Source organism: Oryctolagus cuniculus, chromosome 2 (assembly GCF_964237555.1).
Source record: "Oryctolagus cuniculus chromosome 2, mOryCun1.1, whole genome shotgun sequence".
In the NCBI taxonomy this organism is placed as follows: domain Eukaryota; kingdom Metazoa; phylum Chordata; class Mammalia; order Lagomorpha; family Leporidae; genus Oryctolagus; species Oryctolagus cuniculus.
Window position 1 is genome coordinate 43,399,971 of NC_091433.1, and position 22,431 is coordinate 43,422,401.

The following is a 22,431-nucleotide window of genomic DNA, read 5'->3' on the forward strand; positions in this document are numbered from 1 at the left end:
TGTGGGTGCAGGGGTCCAAGGACCTGGGCCATTCTTCTATTGTTTCCCCAGGCCATATCATAGACCTGAATTGGAAGTGATGCAGCTGGGTCTTAAACCAGCGCCCATGTGGGATGCTGGCACTACAGGCAGTGGCTTAACCAGCTACGCCACAGCACTGGCCCCTCCTAAGTTATTTTTATTATAATTTTTGACTTTTGGGTTTAAGAAAGATTTCTCCTGTTTTAGAATATACTTTTCTGTATTTTTGTCCAGAAAATTTTTGATAAGTAAAAAATACATTAATGTGTACATTTTAAAAAGGATTTATTTATTTATTCGAAAGAGTTAACACAGAGGGAAGGAGAGGCAGAGAGAGAGAGAGGGAGAGAGAGAAATCTTCCATCTGCTGGTTCACTCCCCAATTGGCTGCAACGGCTAGAGCTGCGCCGATCTGAAGCCAGGAACCTGGAGCTTCTGGGTGCCCCACATGTGTGCACTTGGACCATCTACTGCTTTCCCAGGCCACAGCAGAGAGCTGGATCAGAAGTGGAGCAGCCAGGATGTGAACTGGTGCCCATATGGGATGCTGGCATTGCAAGTGGTGGCTTTATCCACTATGCCACAGCGCCAGTTCCAATGTATGCTTTCTTAAGCAAACAATCAAACAATGTTTGTAGCCAGCATTTTCATTTTATTGGTATAATGGCGATACCTTTCTGAATCGTTAGGTCTCATTCTGCAATGTAATTTTTCATGACTGTATAGCATTTGATTGTGTTTGAACTGCAGTTTAATTAGCTGATCTGTTATTCATTGCTTAAGTCTTTTCTAATTTTTGCTATTATAAATAACACCATAGCAGACATTCTTATGACTATGGTTTTAGTTTACCCTAGATTATTTCCCTGGCTAATTTTTGTTGGGGCTGTATGTTTGTGTGTGTGTGTATGTGTAAAATAACCTTCATAAAAGGTCATACCAATTTATATTCCCATTCAGTAAAAAGGACCATGCAGTCTTCTTTAATGTAAAAATTTTCCAGGTACGTGTTTTCTGTGTTTCAATTCCATGAGACTCTTTAATAATAATGACAATGCTAGGAGATATCTTATTCTGCACATTCATGTAACATTTAATGAGTGCCTACCATTGTGCCTAGGGTACAGAAATAAGGGCATGCAGTATTTTCCTTGTAGTAGTCACTGCCAACATGGCCAGAACTGAATGAGGCTACCCCTTTCTCTACATCCACACTTGTATTTATTACTTTCAGATGTCTTAACTTTCCCTCATGTTGGCCAAAATTATGTAAGACACAAACCCTTGTTCTCCAGGCCCTTAAGGTCTTGGGGATTGAGTGTGGAAAAGGGAATTATCAAGTAGATAAACAGTAACACACATGGTGATCAGTGCTATTAAAGAGGGATGAAAAAGGTGCTTAGGCAAACACAGGAGGAGAGGGCATTATGGGTGGTAGACAAAGAAAGCATCGTAAGGTGCTCTGCCATTTCCAATGTTGAGTGTTGGAGTTGTTCCCCTGGAGCAGGATCCGGGGGAGTGGTGATGAAGGACTTTCCGACAAAACAGCTCTATGTGCTAAGGCTTTAAGGGAAGCACAAGCGATTTGAGGGTGTGGTTAGTGGTGGAAGCTCAGACCAGAAAGATGAGAGACCGGGTCATGAAAGGGATCATGGGGAAAGTCTTAGGTTTTAAAATAGTCACTGCTAGGTGTTAAAATAGATGATATGGGGGCCGGCACTGTGGCGTAATGGGTAAAGCCGCTGCCTTCAGTGCTGGCATCCCATATGAGTGCTGGTTCGAGGCCTGGCTGCTCCACTTCCAATCCAGCTCTCTGCTGTGGCCTAAGAAAGCAGTAGAAGGTGGCCCAAGTCTTTGAGCCCCTGCACACCCGCATGGGAGACCCGGAAGAAGCTCCTGGCTCCTGGCTTTGGATTGGCGCAGCTCCAGGCATTGCAGCCAATTGGGGAGTGAACCAGTGGATGGAAGACCTCTCTCTCTCTGCCTCTCCTCCTCTCTCTGTGTAACTGACTTTCAAGTAAATAAATAAATCTTGAAAAATAGATGATATGATCCGATTAGCTCTGTGATATAATGGAAGGCATAGAGTTAATTATGGTTTGGTTGCGGGATAAAGCTAAGACGTGACATTTCCTCAGGAAATGCAGAGGGTTTTGGGTATAGGTGTTTCAACTGCCTCCTTGTCCCCAAGCCCTGCCAGTTTGTGTTTTCTAGTAAAGGTAGATCCATCTTCAGGCACACAGTTCTTTGCTGTACTAGCTTATACTGTGTTACCATTTATTCCTTTTTAAACCTCCGTGGAGAGTGTATATTCGGAGAAAAACACCATTCCCTCCAGCTCAGTGTCCACTCCGCACAGTCTTTCTTGTTCAAGAAAAATTGAGATCCTCATAACTTTTGCCCCACTCCTGTAGGCAGATCCTAAGGATATTGTTCACACACTTGGCCCAAGCATCCTCTGGGTTAGGTCCAGCATACAGAATGATTTATTGCTCTAATCCACTCCCAGCTTGCCTCTCACAAAGACGTGTCCTGTATGAAGTCAGCAACAAATGTTTAGAGATCTTTGAAAGTGTAATTCTGACTGTTACAAGGAGAGCAGTGACAACACTTTAATTCTAATGCCTAAAAGCAGTAAAGCTTTTAATAAATGTGCATTTCAATTTTAGTTCCTGGAACCCATTTGCACCCTCTTTGTGTGCTTGTATTTATTTAGAGCCAACTATATTCATGTTTGCCTTGGAGTGTAACTTGCAGCTCAGGATTTCTCCTCACTCTAACATTAGACAGTAAATGAATTTCTTGTCCTCATTTTTCTCACAGAAGTTTTTGAAATAAAAAATGGGATAAATTTACTTCCAACTTCTTAAACTCTCATCTCTGTAGTCTTACTTGAGAAATATTTTTTGCCCTCAGGCAATTTCTGGCAATTCCATTGGAAGAATTTTTTTCCCTTTGCATGTGTGAAAATATTATAGGTGGGAAGAAATATATCATCATCATCATAATACAAAGGTCTCTAAGAAAGGCTAAAACCAGTACGAAGACAGTGAAGTTGAAGGTCAGCTGGGTCCCAGGTATGAGAGAGGTTTAAGAAAGGCTTGTTTTAGGCTTGGTCGAGAGGGAACCAGAGCATACTGCAGAATGCTGTTGCCTTGGACAAGAGCTCTTCACCTACCACCTCTGACAGCAATGCACTTGCTTTGACTTTGGGAACTTGTGATGTCTCTAATTGTCCTTTGATTTTGTCCTTTGAAGATCATTGCTTTTCACAGTGAGCTCCTGGCATTGGAATATACACAGGATCTCTGGAGGAAGTTTGAGATCTACTGCATTAGAACATAGAATACAGAAAAAATATGGTTCTTTGGTCACTAGCAGTAGGGAGATTACATTTCTCTATATTACAGAGTAGCAAACCACACTGGCTTGTTAGGAGAGGAGAACTGTGGCTAACAGGCAAGAATGGAAGGAAGGCATTTCCCTGTTGCCCTTGTTTACCTTTTGAATTTTATGCTATTAAAACATCCAAGGAATTTTTTAAAAATTTGGTGCACTTAAACCATGAGATTTAACTATATTTCTAAGGAATTCTAAGGATTTTCCCTTCAGTATTATAGACTTAAAGGAAAAACTAAAGAAAATGATTTTCCATTATGACTTCTATTTTAATTACCACTCTCTTTCTTGTATCTTACATCCCTCAAGTAACTTTCTGTTCCTAAATTCACACATACGTTTCCACATAGAAATCTAAAGAGGGGCATAAAGCAGATTAAGAACCTTAGGGGGAAAACTTTAAAAAGTACAGTTGAACGGTCTGACAAGGCCAGGAGCTGTGAAACTATGGAAAATGAAAGACGCTTGCTGTGAGGAACCAGAGTGAATAAATACTGGATTCAGTACTGTGTCAAGTCTTGCAATGTCTTCTCACTGAAATTATAGCAATGAACGGGGATTACCGCAGCAAGAAAAGAAGACCCGTGGGACAGAGTCTCAAACAGGGTACTCGGCTGTGTAACTAGCTTCCCTCCCTCCCTCCCTGTGTGTACTTACATTGTATGTGATGTCACAGCATCAGTTGTATTCTGAGAATTCAAGTAGTGTGGTTAGAGAGTCCACTATTTGGGAACACATTTGCTGCCCACAGTTAATGATAACGTTGCAGCAGGTAAGTGCAGTGTGTTGTAAGGACTGGGGTTTTGATGTGTGGGTGAGTGTGCTGGGTATCCCGTGGCTTGTGGTGGAAGATCCACAATTTGTACCTTACTCTGAGGGAGATAGAAGTTTCCCAGTGATCCACCTGTAGGCAGAGCAGATTTAGGCCAGAGTAGCTCCCAAGTGGCCTTTGGTGTCGTAACCAGTGAGAGGTTTTGTTTGTTTGTTTGTTTTTAAAGTAGGTATGAGAAGGCCCCGTCATAGCCATGGTGGGTAGCCCCCAGTCACTTATCCTAAGGGAGTCTGGAGACCACAGCCCTTGGGTTCAGACTTTGAATGAACCCATGATTTATGCCCTTGATCTTGATTAATCCAAGGAGGGTGGATGGGGGGGGGCACTGGGAGGAGAGAAGAAAAGAAACTTGAGTTCCCTTTTAGAGACCCTCCTCCCCACCCCCCGCCCCTCCTGCTCCCTTGTTTTTGATGGAGATGCCTGTAAGACACTTGTGTCTTAGAAAACGCAAAGCCTTAAGCTTGGATCTTAACCAGGAAGCAAAGAGGAACTGCATTCTAACTATTAAGTGTGTATCATTTTGTTCGGATCAGCGCGGTGTGCTGGCCGCAGTGGCCATTGGCGGGTGAAGCAATGGAAAAGGAAGACCTTTCTCTCTGTCTCTCTCTCTCTCTCACTGTCCACTCTGCCTGTCAAAAAAAGAAAAAGAAAAGAAAAAAAAATTACTGTAAACTGAGAGCAGTTTGACAACTACCAAATTGATAAATAAAGTCAAATAAACTCACCCCAGTAGTTTTCTTGTAATGCTAAGTGCTGTCTAATTCTAGAACTCTAGAAAGAAGAAGACCTGCTTGTCTTTCTAGAAGTGCATGTGTTGAATAAGGTTATTTTTCTCTGGCTTTGGGAATTAATTTTAGTCCTTTAAGACCAGACTTTAGGGACCACATACTTGGACCAGCTCATGGCCCTTTCTTCTGTGTTCAAAGCTAGCAGTGGAACATCCTCATACATCTCTAACTCTGACAGTGCTGCTACCTTCTTTCACTTACAAGGCTCCATGTGCTTACAATAGGCCCTTCCAGGCAATCCAAACTAACCACTGCATTTTCAGATCCTAATCACTTCTGCAAAGTCTCTTCCGCAATGCAAAGTAACATATTTATAGGTTCTGGAACTAAGTTCAAATGAACACTCAGCTTTGTACCTCAGATATCCTTTTCCTTGTCTCTTGCTATGTATCAAATAGATGAAGATGTTTATAAAACAGAGATTGAATATAAAATAGAGGCTCTTCCCCCAGAGCCTCCAGAAGGAATTCAGCCCTTAGGGCATATTTAGTGAAACTTGTCTGGACTTCTGATCCCCAGAACTTAGAATAGTTTGTGTTACTTAAAAAAAAAGAAAAAGATTATTAGGGCTGATGCTGTGGGACAGTAGTTAAGCCGCCACCTTTAGTGTCAGCATCCCATGTGGGTGCTGGTTCAAGTCCAAGCTGATCCTCTTCTGGTCCAGCTTTCTGTTTATGATCTGGGAGGGTAGTGGAAGATGGCCCAAGCCCTTGGGCCCCTGTACCTATGTGAGACCTGGAAGAAGCTCCTGGCTCCTAGCTTCATATCTGCCCAGCTCTAGCCATTGCAGCCATTTGGGGAGTGAACCCATGGATGAAAGACCTCTTTCTGTCTGTACCTCTCTGTAACTCTGCCTCTTAAACATATAAATAAATAAAATCTTTAAAAAATATTTATTTTCATTTTGTTTGAAAGCTAGAATGGCAGAGACAGAGAAACAGAGAGGTTTTCATCTGCTGGTTCACTCCTCACATGGCTGACACTGCCAGGCCGAAGCCTGAAACCCCAGAACTCCCATGTGAATGGCAGGGGCTGAAGTATTTGAGCCATCATTTGCTACCTTCCCAGGGTGTGCGTTAGTAGGAAACTGGATCAGAAGTGGAGCTGGAACTCAACACAGGCACTCTGATATGATAGGCAAGCATCCCAAGTGGCATTTTAACTGCTGTGCCAAACACCTGCCCCAGTTTCTAATTTCAAGCCACTAAGAAGTTTGTGGTGATTTGTTACAGCAGCAATAGTGAAACTGATGTTGTTGAAGATCACATAATTAGAAAAGAAAGTAGTCTATAAAACCTAGCCTTGAGCTCAACTAATATGACTCTAGAGAATAACTGGCAGGCCAGCTGAACTTGACCCTAGCATGTTAGAATGTATTACATCTCATTAAGAAATGGGACTGTTGGGAAGGGAGTTGGTTAGTTACATAATTTGAAGCAGAGTAGCCTGTCTAGTACTTTGTCGTACTTAGAATATAACCTAGTTGTAGAGAATGATACATGAGACTAATTTACACTGATGTTGTTAAATATATATTTGATAACTTATTTGATTTCATTGCTCACCATAAAACACACATTTGACTATAATTTAGCTTCCTGTGTGGCACATCTATATGGAGAGAATGCTTTGAGCAAACATTGGATCACCTATGCATCACTGCTCTCTTCCCCTGCCTTCCTGCCTCATGATGGAACCTTGATTTTGTAATCTATCCTCTCTGGAGAACAAATCATGATTGACCTCAGCCAATCAGGATGGACTCAATTTCTTTGTCAGTGATTGGCCAGATGTAGCTGTGGCAGTAAGACATGTGCTAGGAGTCTGAAGACACAGATATTCCTCCCTGATAAAAATATTGAAAGGGGGAGAAATAATCTTCCACTGAATGTTGTCATGTCTGCATGTGACACCTGTAATAAAGGAGCCATCTTGAAAATCGTTAATCCTATGTGCTGATGACAGAACAGAAGAACTTGGGCCCTTGAACTTGTTGAACAACTGAAATAATAAACCTTGGAGATGGCTATTGAGACTTCTTATTGAGTGATTAAAAAAATGAGTTGGTCTATACGTGGAGTAATTAATGTGTTGTGAAATCATTGATTTGTCCTAAATTATATAGTGCCAGGATTATTTCCAGCAGAGTTGCTCTGAAATGGAAAATATTATCTCCCAAGGACACAGTCTTTTTGTCCTTAGAAATACTAAGCAAAAGTTGAATAACCACTTGATGATTTGGGATTCCTGCATGAGGGGAAGTTTGGACTACATGACCTTAGATCTTTCTAACTGGAAGATTCCAGCTTCACGATTCTAAAATCAGAATAATGTAGCAATCCCTTGCTGAGGCTGAGAAAGGGCTGAATGCACTTAGCTTCTCCATTTTGGGCCTCTGCAGCTCACCAAGGATCTCTGCTTTCTTTGAGGGGTAGGTGTGGAACAGTTTCTCATTTTTCTAAGTAGACGGTTTTCTTTTTTCTGACTTTGTTGTCTATTGGATTGGGTCTTTATTTCCAGAAAGCAGGAAGAAATAATTGTGTCATGATGTTAAAGTCTTCTTTTATTGATAAGATGCACCGATCTAGGGAAAGAAGAAAGTATATTTGAGTAGATGCCAGGAATGTGTGTCTTATTGTAGTAGTCTTTTGAGCATAGTTCTTCCTTTTGGAATATAGACCAGTTATTCCAGTCTTAGGTTTTAGGGACAGAATGAAATAATAATACGTTGGAAAAATAGTAATGATAAATGTTTTGTGCTATTTGAGTTTGTAAGTTGATAATGATTCTTTATTGAGTTAATAAGTAGTTCAAGTTGATTTCTCTTTTGAATTTTAAGGTGATAGAAGCTAAATATTTTATTTTGTTTGGGCTCAATCTTTTATTTTTTTTCCCAAAAGCCTTTTGCTTAAGGAATACAAACATGCTTTCATAAATACAACTCTAGGAATACAGTAATTCTTCCCCCCCCCCCAACCTCTTCCTCCTCCCTCTCCTATTCCTATTCTCATTTTTATTTTTTTTACTAAGATCTATTTTCCATTAACTTTTTTTTTTTTTTTTTTTTTGACAGGCAAGTTAGACAGTGAGCGAGAGAGAGACAGAGAGAAAGGTCTTCCTTTTTCCGTTGGTTCACCCCCCCAAGTGGCCACTACAGCCGGTGTGCTGCGGCCAGCGCGCTGTGCCGATCCGAAGCCAGGAGCAGGTGCTTCCTCCTGGTCTCCCATGCGGGTGCAGGGGCCCAAGCACTTGGGCCATTCTCCACTGCCTTCCCGGGCCACAGCAGAGAGCTGGACTGGAAGAGGAGCAACCGGGACAGAATTGGTGCCCCAACTGGGACTAGAACCCGGGGTGCTGACGCTGCAGGCAGAGGATTAGCCTAGTGAGCCGCAGTGCTGGCTATTTTCCATTAACTTTATACACATACGATTAATTCTATACTAAGTAAAGAGGTCAACAAATTGTATAAAAAAAAACCTGTTCCTCAATGGGTGAGACAAGGGGTATTCAAAGTCATCGCATCTTGAAGTATTGCTATCACTTCTATAGATTACCTTTTAGGTGCTCTATTAGTTATCACAGGTTGGGGAGAACATAAGGTATTTGTCCTTTTGGGACAGGCTTATTTCACTAAATATGATGTTTTCCAGTTTCATCCATTTTGTTGCAGACAATGGGATTTCTTTTTTTTTTTAACCACTATGTGGTATTCCATGGTGTGTATAACTCATAATTTCTTTATCCTATCTTCAGTTGATGGCACTTGGTTGATTCCATGTCTTAGCTATTGTGAATTGAGCTATAATAAACTTGGGGTACAGATAAAGTTCTGTAGATATCTGTTAGGTCCATTTGGTGTATAGAGGCGATTAACTCTGTTGTTTCCTTGCTGATTTTCTGTCCTGTTGATAGAAGCTAAATAATTTAAAAACAAAATGCAAATGATTAGTCTATTGTGAACAGTAAAGAACACCAGAATTACATTATTCACAGTGTTTAATTTTGAGTTGTCTTATATTAAAAGTAAGGCACAAAGGTTTAAGTTCAGGTTTTAATTTCTTTTTTTTTTCCCTCTTTTTTTTTTTTTTTTTTTAAGATTTATTCATTTATTTGAAAGGGTTACACAGAGAGAGGAGAGGCAAATAGAGAGAGAGAGGTCTTCCATTCACTGGTTCACTCCCCAATTGGCCACAATTGCCAGACCTGCACCGATCGGAAGCCAGGAGCCAGGAGCTTCTTCCAGGTCTCCCACATGGGTGCAGGGGCCCAATTACTTGGACCATCTTCTACTGCTTTCCCAGGCCATAGCAGAGAGCTGGATTGGAAGTGGAGCAGTTGGGTCTCGAACTGGCGCCCATATGGGATGCTGGCGCTTCAGGCCAGGGTGCTGGCTCCAGATTTTAATTTCTTTAAAAATTTTTTAAAGATTTATTTATTTATTTGAAAGGCAGAATTACAGAGAGAGAGAGAGAGAAGTCTTTCATCTGCTGGTCCATTCCCTAAATGGCCACAATGGCTGGAGCCACACGGATCCGAAGCCAGGAGCCAGGAGCTTCTTCCAGGTCTCTCATGTGTGTGCAAGGGCCCAAAGACTTTGGCCGTCTTTCACTGTTTTCCCATGCCATAGCAGAGAGCTGGATCAGAAGTAGACCTGGGGGCCGGCGCTGTGGCGTAGCAGTTAAAGCCATTGCCTGCAGTGCCAGCATCCCATATGGGCGGGCACCAGTTAGAGACCTGGCTGCTCCACGTCCGATCCACCTCCGCCACGGCCTGGGAAAGCAGTAGAAGATGGCCCAAGTCCTTGGGTCCCTGCACCCACGTGGGAAACCCAGAAGAAACTCCTGGCTCCTGGTTTTGGATCAGCACAGCTGCGGCCATTGCGGCCAGTTGGGGAGTGAACCAGCAGATGGAAGACCTCTCTTTCTCTGCTTCTCCTTTTCCCTCTTTGTAACTCTTTCAAATAAATCAATAAATCTTAAAAAAAAAAAAAAAAAAAAAAAAAAAAAAAGAGAGAGAAGTGGAGCAGCCAGGACTTGAATTGACACCCACACAGGGATGCCAGCATTGCAGACAGCAGCTTTACCTACTATGCCACAGTGCTGGCCCCAGGTTTTAATTTCCAACATGACCTAAATATGCATGGCGTAGACGAGGGGAGGACTAGCCACATAGTGTTTAAGGATCCTTCTCCATCCCCCCAAGAAACCATTTATTTAAGGAGTACAAATTTTGAAGTACAGCTTGAGGAATATAGTGATTCTTCCCCTCATACCTGCCCTCCCACCTCCACCCCCCCCCCACCCCCGCGCTTTCCCATTCCCATTCTCCATTAAGAGAAAAAGAAGTTCCTCAGTCAAGATAAGGGCTGTTCAAGTCATTTTAAACATTCTTTCGAACTTGATTGAAGCTTCCTGGGTCTTTGTTTTCTCATAACGTTAATTTGGCTTAAACTATAAGGAAAATAAATTAACATTGGTAGTTTAAAGATGATAGTCTTCTCTTGAAGGCTACCACACATTTCAGAAGCTGGAAGATGGACTCAGAGTAGACCTATTTGTCTTCTGGAATGGTGACCTGGCTGGTAGTTTTGTGAGGTTCCTTCCGGTTTTAGGCTTCTCTTTCTTTAACTTTCCCAAAACCTGCTCGCTCGCTCGCTCTCTCTCTCCCCTCTCTCTTTTTTTTAATTTGAATTGCAGAATTAGAAAGGGAGAGATAGAGAGAGGTCTTCCATTTGCTGATTCACTCCACAAATGGCTGCAAGAGCCAGGGCCAGGCAGGCCGAAGTCAGGAGCCAGGAGCTTCTTCCAGGTCTCCCATGTGGGGGCAGGGGCCCAAGGACCTGAGCCATCTTCCACTGCTTTCCCAGGCACATTAGTAGAGAGCTAGGTGGGAAGTGGAGCAGCCCTGACTCAAACTGGCGCTTGTATGGAATAGCAGTGCTGCAAGTCATAGCTTTACCTGCTAAGCCACAGTGCCAGCACCGCCCTCCCCCTCCCCCTCCCCTGACTGGGATCCCTTCTGTTAGTGAAACTTTTTGTAGTCCAGCTTCAACTTTTGCCATCTCCTTAACCTGACGATCTTTATAAAACCATGGCTAACCCTGAGCGTTTAGTTAATAGAGGCACATTTGTATTTGGCATTTCCCTGTCCCTCTTGATGTTAGCTGTTTCAGACGTGATGTATAGTTCTTGTCATCTTGCTCTCAGGAAGCCATATTGATCTTCCCTGGGTAGTGATAGATTCCAGATCATCTTCATTATTACCCTGCAACAGAATTTGTCACTTCTGCCTGTTTCCTGCCTAGTAAGCCTCCATTTGTTCTATGGTAATTGATGTTATACTCAACCATAGAGTTGAGTATGTCTGTACATTTTATTATGTTGTCCTCCCTCCCCTTTACTTAAACAACAACCCGCGAATGTCTGAAGGCCTAGTTTGGCCTCCTGTAATTTGTAGCTTGGGTGCCTGTGACGTCTGTGAGGTCTCCTGTACCTAGGAGGTGGGTGATTGCCGCTGCCTTACCCCTCCTCCTGCTACTTGCCGCAGTAGCTCATAGGGCCACTTGGTTTAGTGTTCTCATTGCCTTGTTGAATTGCATGTAATAATTTTTTTAAAGCACCCTGTATTTTCATTATACACCTGGTCCTAGAAATTATGTAGCCATTTTGTCAATGAGCTTTTATTCATTGCCTGCTTTTTCTCTTGTGTTTGTTTCCAGCTTCTCCTTGTGAGCTTCTAGTGCTGCCCCGTCCCCTGCCATATTTTAAACTTCATCTTCTTCCTTTTAGTCTTTGTTCACAACCTGAAGTGTTCTCATAGTCACAGCATTTGTTTTTTTCAGTAGCTTGATCAGTTTGCCAATCAATTGCAGTTCTTTCTTGAGCTTCACAGACTTTTTTCCCATTCTGTTGAGGAGCCTCTGTAATAAGTTTCTTCAGTTTCTGCCAATGAGTTCTATTCTTCAGAAATTACACACACCTATTTTGGGTCAGTAACATTCTGCATTTAATTGAAGTGTAACTGTTCACACAGAGTTGGCCCTGGAGCTGACTGAGTTACTGATGGACTCAAGTCTGTCCCAGTGAGGGCTAGAAAGTCCCTGTAGCATGTCCTGCTTTGCTGTTGTGCAATGAGGGAGTTTCAGCTAGATCACGGAGTAGCACTGAGGGTTTTGGGTTTCTTGAATGATTAGTCTCTAGAATATGGTTTCATATATAAAGGCGGTTAGAATTGTTCGAGTGGGAGAGAGAAAAAAATGAGCAGAAGAGGAGTATGTTACTAGCACATTGTGCTAGGGAGAAAGCCCCAGCAGGATTCTGACGGGGCTGGCTGGGGTGGGGTGAGTAGATAGTGTGTGAAGAGCTAGCATTTTAGCTGACGACTTTCCGAGCTGGGCAGCGGGCTGCATGACTGGTGAAGGGAGAGCAGTCCCGGAAGAGACAACACAAGTTCAGACGCTCTTAGGAAGGGGCAGTTGGAACATAGTGAAGGCGCTGCGGATGTGTGGACGTGTGTTCACGCTGGTAAACAGGTGTGGGGAGAGCTTTTCTGGTTTTGTAAGGGGAGGATAATAGTTGCTACATTTAAGAATGCTGGAGCCCAGTGGGTTTTTTTTTTTTTTTTTAATATGTATTTATTTATTTGAAAGAGTTACAGAGAGGAGAGGCAGAGAAAGAGAGGGATCTTCATCCGCTGGTTCACTCCCCAGTTGGCCACAATGGCCGGAGCTGCGCCGATCCGAAGCCAGGGGCCAAGAGCTTCTTCCAGGTCTTCCCACATGGGTGCAGGGGCCCAAGGACATGGGCCATCTTCTACTGCTTTCCCAGGCCATAGCAGAGAGCTGGATCAAAAGTGGAGCAGCCAGGACTTGAACCCACACCCATATAGGATGCTGGCGCTTCAGGTGGCTGCTTTATCCGTTATGCCACAGCACTGGCCCCCGGAGCCCAGTTTTTTAAAAATGGCAAACCAGAACACTGCTAGAAGGAAGTTTTCCCCTTGTGCTCAGATAGTTGCTTGAGATAATCAGTAACTCTGTCAGCTCTGGGGCCAACTCATTGTGAACAGTTATGTATTAGACAGTATTAGGGAATAATGACTGGAAAAAAGTCTATAAGCTCAGTATACAGTTTTCTATCTGCAGATGGTTGAATCCAGCAGTGTGGATCCAGTGGATACGGAAGGCCAATTGTATAGTCAAGTGTCTGAAGTGTTTGCATGTTTCTAACATAAACAAATCTCACATTTCTTTCTAAATGTGCAGCAGCAGTTCTAATGGATTGTAGACAGATCACATACTTGTTGGAACTAACAAACTTGACATTTTGCCCCACCTACCAGCATAGTTTAAATACTTGGTTCTTATTTTCATTTGATAGAACATAACTCTGGTAATTGCCTGCTAAAATCTGTAAATGGTAGTAGCCATCAACGTTTAGCATCAATGGAAGGAATAGCATAGTCCATGAAAATCAAAATAGCCTGTGTATGGAGGCAGATGTTTGTATGGTAACTTGCAGAACATAATGGCTAGTTACTGCAGGGGTGTCACTGGCTTGTATTCTTTGCAATAGAATAGTAATTTTTCAGTTAAGTGGATATTTGACTTGAGTGTGAATTGTCTAATTTTATGATCATATCGTGGGAGAACTGCAGTACTACCATATACCCAGCTATGACGTACTCCTGATGCTGTGCTCATAGGCTAGTGAAGTCTGTAGAGGGCATTTGTTTCAAAAAGTTTCTTGAGTTCCTAAACATTTCATCATTGCTTGAGAAAATAAGGAAACTAGCATTCTTGCATTGTTGTTTTCATTAATCTGTTTGTTTTGAGACTGACTTGTCCATTGTGCAAGTTTTAAACACCTACTTTATACAAAATGTAAAACTAAAATACCTAGAGAAGTGGCGGACAGGAACCGGTGCTGTGGTATAGTAGGCTACACCTCTGCCTGTGGCGCCAGCATCCCAAATGGGTGCCAGTTGGTGTTCCGGCTGCTCTTCTTCCCATCCAGCTCTCTGCTAGTGGCCTGGGGAAGCAGTGGAGGATGGCCCAAGTGCTTGGGTTCCTACACTCATATGGGAGACCCTGAAGAGGCTCCTGACTTTGGATCAGCCCAGCGCCAGCCGTTGTGGTCATTTGTGGAGTGAACCAGTGGATAGAAGACCTCTCTCTGTCTGCTCTCTCTCTCTCTGTAACTCTATTTCTCAAATAAATAAATTTAAAAAAAAGATGGGGGATATGAAAACGACGGCTCATTCTTTCAAGTTAGGGATAGACATCATTTAGGAGGCTGGGTAGTCAGGTGAGAAGTGCGTATGTGGAATGCTCAGCTGGCCTTTCAGAGGCTGGTAGGAGTAGAAGCCACGCTCAAAGAACAAGGAGGGGCAGTCTATAACTGCAGTCCCCACCACACTTAGGGTATGGCTCCAAACCTGTGTTGTGCTGAGACCACTTGTCTGGTTTGTGCCTGGCTGAGGACTTTCTCTGTCCAGCTCCCTCTACCTGGAATGCTGCTGCTCCGGTTCCTTTCCTGGCTAATTCCTGGTCTGCTGTTACCTCTCTGCTTAGATGTCACATCCTGCAAGGGAGCTCACTGGGGCTGCTGTGCAAGCACACATGAGCTACACCCTGCAGAAGGGCTGCCTGGTGGAAATCAAGAGTTCTGGCTCCTACTCTCATTGCCCCAGGTATTTTTTTCCTTCACAGCCAGGAACATTGTGAACCCCCAAGTGTGCCCGCTTGTTTATGCAGTGGAACCAGAGGCTCGCTGAGGGTGGGCCTCTAGGCCTCTACCCCAGGTCCCAGCACCTAGTTAGTTTGCAGTAAACAGTTTTTGGATGTGTGAACAAATGTGGTCCGCAAATGGGAGCAGTAAAGAGAAACAGGAAGAAAGGCATTAGCTCAAGGCAGTGTTGTGTTGAAGGAAATGGATTATGGATTGATTGGTCTCAGAGTCAAGAAACCTGAATGTGTTTGGAGACAAAAGCCAAGGAGCTGTTGAAGGAGAAGCTGAAGCTAAAAGTGAGGGAGGTAAAATGAGGTTGTACAGGAGATGGGGACAGAGAAAGAGTGCAAGAAGGAGAGAAGGGAGAAGAGGAGGCACAAGGGGAGACAGGGGTTTGGAAATAACAGTCAGCCACCAGCAGAGTGTAGTGAGGGCTGAAGTAAAATCACACGGTGTCCAGCAGTCTGCTGCTGATACCGCAGCACTTTGAGTTGTGGTGGCATGATAGCCAGAGAAACTGCTGAGGGACATGTCTGGAGCCTTACCCAGTTGGCGGCCCTAGTTTCACTCCCTGGCACAGAGTCAGGAATGATGCATTGCAACTGTTAGACTGGCCTGTCGCGTTTGGGGGTCGGGGAGATATGTGCGTGCGAGTTGGGCTGGGCCAGGGTGCTGAGACCTGCCATCGTCCTGTGCAGAGGGTTAGCTGTGCCACTGTTTGCTGTAGATGTGGAACGAATATGAAAACTGTAAAGTAAATGGACAGATAATTATTTCCTAGCATGCTTGTTGCTTTGCTTCCTACCTGAAAGACTGATTTTCTTTAGTGATGCTTTTGGAAGCCTTTACAGTGCATCTACTCTGTCTGTAATGCTGGGTGTCACATAAAAGGGCAAGATCATACTTTTTTTTAAAAAAGATTTATTTATTTATTTGAAAGGCAGAGTTACAGAAAGGCAGTGGGGGTGGGAGAGAAATAGATATGTCTTCCATCCTCTGATTCACTCCCCACAATAGTCAGAGCTGTGCTTATCTGAAACCAGGAGCCAGCAGCTTCTTCCAGGTCTCCCACGTGGGTGCAGGGGCCCAAGGACTTGGGCCATCTTCTACTGCTTTCCCAGGCCACAGCAGAGAGCCACAGCAGAGGGACTCGAACCGGCGGCCCGGCGGCTGTATGGGATGCTGGCACAGCAGGCGGCAGCTTTACCCACTACACCACAGTGCCGGCACCAAGAACATACTTTTGAAGGAGCTGGGTCTGGAGTCTTAAGATCATGGACGAGTTCTGTGGTAACAGCTCAATTTTACTGGATTGGCGGCTTCTCCAGGGCAAAAGATTTGCAAAACAGTTGATTACTGACTTGCCTGGCACACACTGTAGCACACACAGGAGTAGCTTCCAGACCTTGGGACATGCCCCTGGTCGTAGGAGTCAGGAGTGAGAGGAGGAGCAGAGATGGACAAGCGCTGGGAGAAGCAGGCAGTGGCCAGGTGAGAGCAGCACAGGGCCCAGGCCACGTCCCCAGTGGCCGCCACGCGTGATAGCGAGCTCCTCTGTAGCTGTGGCCACATGAATTCCCACGTTCACAAGGTGGCTCCTGGCAGACGGGACTTAGGTTTTTCTGTCTCTTTCTGCTTTGAGGAACGCAACCCACAGAATTTTGAAATGCTGAAATAGTAAAGCATCTTTGAAAAACCTTTTGGTAAAATTTTTCCTGGTAGCAACATTATACTCTAGAAATATAAGATGTAAGTACAAGGTCCTTGCCCCCATTCTCGTGTTTTAAGTTTCTTGAGCAGCCTTTTTGTTGCCCTGCTGAAATCCCGCCTCCCTTTTGTGTGCGTCTCTGGTGTTCCTCTAGCCATGTTGGAAATGACAGGCAGCACGTGCCAGGGCAGCAGCATCATGTATGCACTTGATAATGGATCGCCAGCACTTTCCACAGCTACGTGAGAGGTAACTGTTGTAACAATTAACGTTCTTAACAGATGCTAAGATGGTTTTCTGGATTTCTTCCTTTCCTTTCTGTGTGCTAACAGTAGCTGTAAATACCTTCCTGTACGGACTTTCGTATTTACACGTGAAAAGAAATCTGAAGGATGTGGATTTTTGAAACTGGTAGATGAGCATTGTGTTTCAGAAAGTACCAGTTCCTACTTCTCCCAGGGGCGCAGTTTGAGTGCCATCTCCCCCAGACTCTTCAGAACCCTCCTCAGACTGCCAGCATCTCATTTTGGTGTGAAATTCTTTTGAATGGATTTGAAGATATTTTCATATGATAACCAGTTTTTTTCCTCAGTGAATTGTAGGCAACTGTTAACCATTTTTCATTGGGTTATATTTTTCATAATAATTTGTAATGACTCTATCCATAATATGTGTGAGTGTGTGTGTGTGTGTGTATCTATACCCATAATATTTGTTACAAATATTTCCCTCAATTTATTGTTTGTAAGTGGTGTTTTATTTGGTTTGGCATTTTTCCTTTTCTTTCTTTTCTTTCTTTTTGTTTTTAAATCAATTGTGTCCTTTTTTGGCTTCTGTATTTATAGTCCTTCCTGTGCTGTAAAATGTGTCTTAGGAGCAGCAGGTAAAGCCTTTGCCTGCTGTGCTGGCATCCTATATGGGCACTGATTCTTGTTCTGGCTGCTCCACTTCCGATCCAGCTCCCTGCTAATGGCCTGGGAAGCAGTAGAAGATGGCCCAGGTTGTTTGGGCCCCTGCACCCACATGGGAGACCTGGATGAAGCTCCTGGCTTCTGGCTTCCTCCTGCCCCTGCCCCTGCCCCTGCCCCTGCCCCTGCCCCTGCCCCTGCCCCTGCCGTTATGGCCATATGGGAAGTGAACCAGTAGATGGAAGACCCCCCCCCCCCACTCTGTCTCTCCCTTTCTCTGTGTAACTCTGACTTTCAAATAAATAAATAAACTTTAAAAAATGAATAAATAAAATATATCTTAAACATTTTTACCCATTTTGTCCACAAATATTTTTATGACTCTCAGGCATTCATTTATGATATTTTTTTCTTTTATAGAAAGCTTTTAATTTCATTATTTATTTGTGAGGCAGAGAGCGAGTGAGCCCGAGCCCCCATCTGCTGGTGCACATCCCAAATGCCTGCAAGCGCTGGGGGCACCAAGTTGACTTCTAAGAAATACACTGTTCAGATGACAGGCTCACATCTAGTGTGTTGCCAGGTTTAACTCCTTTCTGTATAGAAGATCCAGTCCAAACCAAAGAGATAATTTATTATGAGAATCTTTTTGACATTGGACATTCGTAAGTAGGAATTGTTCCTATCAGTCTTTGATTCTGTCGTTTGTTGAAATCTATACCTAACTCACTAGAATTCATTGATCCTGTTAAATGGGAGACTTCTATGTAGCATTTCTGAAGTGACAGATGGATTTTTAAGTTTTATGATCAGTATAATTAATGACTGGGAATAAAATTAGTAAACCAGAGCATGTCTTCTGAGTGTTAAAATCTCATTACATTATCCCCAGAGGCCATGATTGGAGTGGGAGTAGTGCAAGCTGTACCCTTGTCACAGTATTTGTGATGGTGGACTGTAGCTCGTATAATGAAACATGGAGCAGTTGAAGCAAAATAGAGGTGCAGGGGTGAGGGCATTGCAGCTGTGAATGTCACATGGATGAGGGTAAAAACTTGAAGGCAAGATCTGAGTTCTGCAGAGGCCAGTGAGTGCGCCTCTTAGCTACTTTTAGTTTTTGCCAATGAGTGGTAGCCAGTAAGAGTTGAGAAGAGGTGTGGGCGAAAGATAGACTCCCTCTGTTGATGCAGGACAGATTTGGGGTCTATAGATAAGTGAATGTTTAAAGCTTATCTATTAATTAGTTATGGTTTTTTCTGAAGTGTATAACATGCTGAAAAGAGCAGGACTCTTGCCTTGGCAGGGAAGGATTGGCTGCTTGCAGATAAGATCAGCATGCAGTTTTCCATAATTCAGACGTGACTCTATCAGAAGATAAGCCTTTGGAATTAGTCTGTGAACATCAGTGGGAAAGAACTTCCAGAGCTTATTGATTTAAACTTAGATGTGACTCCACACAAGTCTTTTTTCCCCTATATTTCTTTGTAAGTTGCAATGTATTATTTGAAAGCATGATACTGAGACCTATGGACTTCAAAGTCAGACCATGTAACTCTTAACTGTGGTCTGGATACTAAATTCGTTGGGCTCCTTGAGAAGTTATAAAAGATAATCTAACTCAGAAATATGTTTACGTTGCTTTCAGATAAACATAGGGCTTTGATTGAATCAGATGCATCTATTTTGATGGTTTAGGGTGATGTATCCTATTTCCCCAAAATTAAAGAATTTCATTGGTATACACAGAACCAGTAGAGAAATGCAAAACATGTCACAGTAATATTAATATGTAGATTCTGCTTGATAATTTATAAAATACCTTTAATTAGTGTGCATGAATGGTATAAAATTATATTTGTCTTCAGTTCACTACAGTTAGGGCCGATTCTTTGAGTGGCAGCAAAATTTCTGAATTTTAAATTATGGTTTCAGTTAAATGGAGGGACTCTTAAGTGAGTTTTGAAGGTGTTCGGCTGATTTAACCTTTCACAACAGTCTGGGGCATTAGGTTTGGGATCAGAACTACCAGCTTTCTCCACATGCAGGAGAACTGCCTTTCAGGATCAGCGCAGGGTTATGGAAACAAGCTTCACACTGAAGAGGCACATGATGACCACGGGTCAGTTACCACGTCAAGATTCAGGATCCTTAGTGCATTTTGCTTTTCATAAGCCCTAGAATCTCATTCTGTTGTCACTTAAAATATACCGACCTCCTATCTCTTGCGGAAACATAGGAATCCTCACTTTCTGTCTCCATAGCATCATAGCCCAGACTGAGGACCCGAATTAGGAAACAGACCCCTGGGCTTGCTGAGGAGGTTGGAACCTGTTGTGCTAAGCATTTGACATCTGGCTCTGGAAGCAATCTTTGTTGAATGAGTCAGCACTTTGCTTTGATTGGAGAAATAGGTTAATTTTGATGTACTACTATCATTGCTGTTGGTGCCGGGAATTCTGAATACCCAAAAATATATTTCTTAGGGCCAGGCCATTGTTTTGTGTGTGTGTGTGTGTGTGTGTGTGTGTGTTTAAATTTACTTCGAGAGAGACCCTCAGCCTATCTGCTGGTACAGCCTCCAAAGGCCCAAAGCCATGAGGTGGGAGGGAAATCTTGGACCCCAGGTGGGTGGTAGGGGCCATGACCTCCTGCCTGGGGAGCGGGTGGTGGGGCAGCATGAGCAGGAAGCTGGAACAGAGAACTAAGCAGGGACTTGAACAAGGCACACGAAGCTGTTTAAGCATTGCCTGGAAGGATGCTACCCTTAGCTTGTGGTTCCTCTGCCCACTTTGGCTGCAAATCAGCTCCACTGAAAGATCAACTGACTCCATTAAGGGAGTTCCACTCCCAAGCAGAGTGTCTGGGTTTGAGTCCCACCTCCTCCTTCCACCACCTCAGCACTGGGTCCAAGCTTCTGGATTCTACAGCAGAGCCATCCGTATGGGGTTGGGACTTGGATTGCTGACAGCTCTCTGAATGGGAACCTTAATGTCCAAAGCAGTGTTACTGAACCACCCTCTCAGGACCCCAGAAAACATCTTTTGGGTTATTATGACCCCCACAACAGGACAGAACTACAGGCCTTCCTGCCCAACCCAAACTAGCCCAGACCTTGGTATTCTTCCGTAAGCTCTGGGAAGCTCCCACCCACCACAGGCTGAGCCAAGAAGCTGCCACCACCCTCCCTCAACCCCCACCCCAGTGTCCGCTGCTCAGCTGTGGAGCTGAGGGGGTGCCGTGGGTGGGAGGCCGCGAAGAGGGTCCCAGGAAACCCCTGCGAGCCTTCCTCAGTGGTGAGGGCCAGGTCATCGTCAGTGCTTCAGCGTGCCACGGTCCCTTCTTGCCCTGGTATGTCTATCAAAACCCAAGGTGCTAACTTCATTAATATTGTTATATTAAACTAAAAAGTAAATGTTTTATAATCTCAGGAAGTGAATAACATAGAGCCAGCTTGGAATCGATTGTCGTTATTTGTGTCCTCAGTAGCTAACAGGACAAGAAGGGCACCCTTCCATCCACAGTAGGACTGTGCCTCTCTATGTAGAAATGTGTGCGTTTTCACTTTTCTGTGCTAGAATGCCTTCTAATTGTTTATTTGAGTGTCATGTTAGAGGTTTCATTCCATGCTCGTTTGTTCATTCACATGTATTTTTATTTTTAGCGCTAAGCCAAGGGCAGGAGGCCTCAGCCTGACATGAGGTGGTTTTGAGGTCATCTGATTTCTGACTAGAAGGTGTGTGATCGCCTCCTCCTGAAACCACTTCAGACGCAATGGTAATGGCAGAACCCGAGCGAGAGGGGCCTGCATGCTTTCTCCCTGTCTGTCCTACCCGGATTCTCCCTTTTGAAGATTTTTAAATCTTTACAGTTGTGAACAAAATATTAAAAGACCTGTTAGCTTAACTGGTTCAAGTACTTAACAAAAGGATTAACATCGTGATTAACATCGTGAGTCTACATGTTAATCAACTGTTCAGAGTTGTTTTTTAATTTTTGAAAAGTGAGCTTTAGTGAGCTACTTAACTAGCAACGAAAGATTTATTTTTATGGAAAAAAAAAAAAAAAAACAAAAGACAACAGACGGACCCTGAACCATTAGGAGTTTGCAGCTTGAAGCACTGTTTTCTTTGAAAACCAGTGGGGCTTGCTCTTAAAGGGAACTCAGACTTAAGTTTTTCATACTAGAAAATAAGGATTCTAGCCACAACATCTTTTTTCTATGGAAATTCGGATGTTTTATGTATGTGTGTGTGTTGGTGTATTTTACTTTTAAAAATATAAATTGCCCATTGAGAATGCTATTTGTGTTAGTCCCGCTCTAATTATTGTATGTTCAAAATATATTATATAGCTGAAGTAATAGAATTAGCTCTTGTGATTACAGTAAAATTTGAGGGGAGAAGTCTTCTCCTAATTATTGACTTTATTAATGTGGACTGTGTCCTGTTAAATATATTGCTGTAACAGTGCTTATAAGGCCATTTGATTCCCCTAGGAAGAGAATCCTAACAAAGTTTTTTATTCAAATTCAGATTTTCTGCTGAGCCATTATTTCAAATAAGTTCTTTATGCTATTTCATTTCATTCACAGCATGTAACAAATAATAGCAAGAATAGTATCACACATTTACTTATATTTAACCTAAATTGTGCATTTGTTTAATTGATGTGATGCTGAGAAAATTGAAATTCATCCTGGTCTGGAGGGCAATCAAGAGTAGAAATTCCAAAAACCTAATTCCAAAAACCTGAAAACATTGGAATTTCTTTCTAAAAAAAAGGTCCTGTTTTCATGTTTTGGAGGCTTAGTTGTCAGCGTAGTTCTGTTAATTCCATTTCTTCATGGGCAGTATTTTCTTATCCCTCAATCTCAGGTTTCAAGAGTGACTTAAAATTTAGAAACCATGTCTGATTTCTTCATATATGTCACTATATGTAATGATAAAAGCATTGCTCGCACACAGTAAGAACAAGCTACTCACACACCTGCCATGGGTCCCGCCAGGAGGCTGGGAGCGCAGTGACTTCATGTCTGTAGTCTCAGAGT

At 43.2% G+C, this 22,431-nt stretch overlaps 1 protein-coding gene and 1 long non-coding RNA gene across 2 annotated transcripts in view; both read left to right on the top strand.

Annotated features, from left to right (window-relative positions):
- Positions 1-22,431, top strand: part of XKR6 (XK related 6) — a 333,364-nt gene that overhangs the window by 72,254 nt on the left and 238,679 nt on the right. The window lies entirely within an intron of this gene.
- Positions 1-22,431, top strand: part of LOC127490254 (uncharacterized) — a 48,926-nt gene that overhangs the window by 22,051 nt on the left and 4,444 nt on the right. The window contains exon 1 of the long non-coding RNA XR_007918096.2: positions 1-21,158. This exon is cut by the window's left edge and continues 22,051 nt beyond it. This is a non-coding gene — a long non-coding RNA (uncharacterized lncRNA). The remainder of the gene's footprint in view (positions 21,159-22,431) is intronic.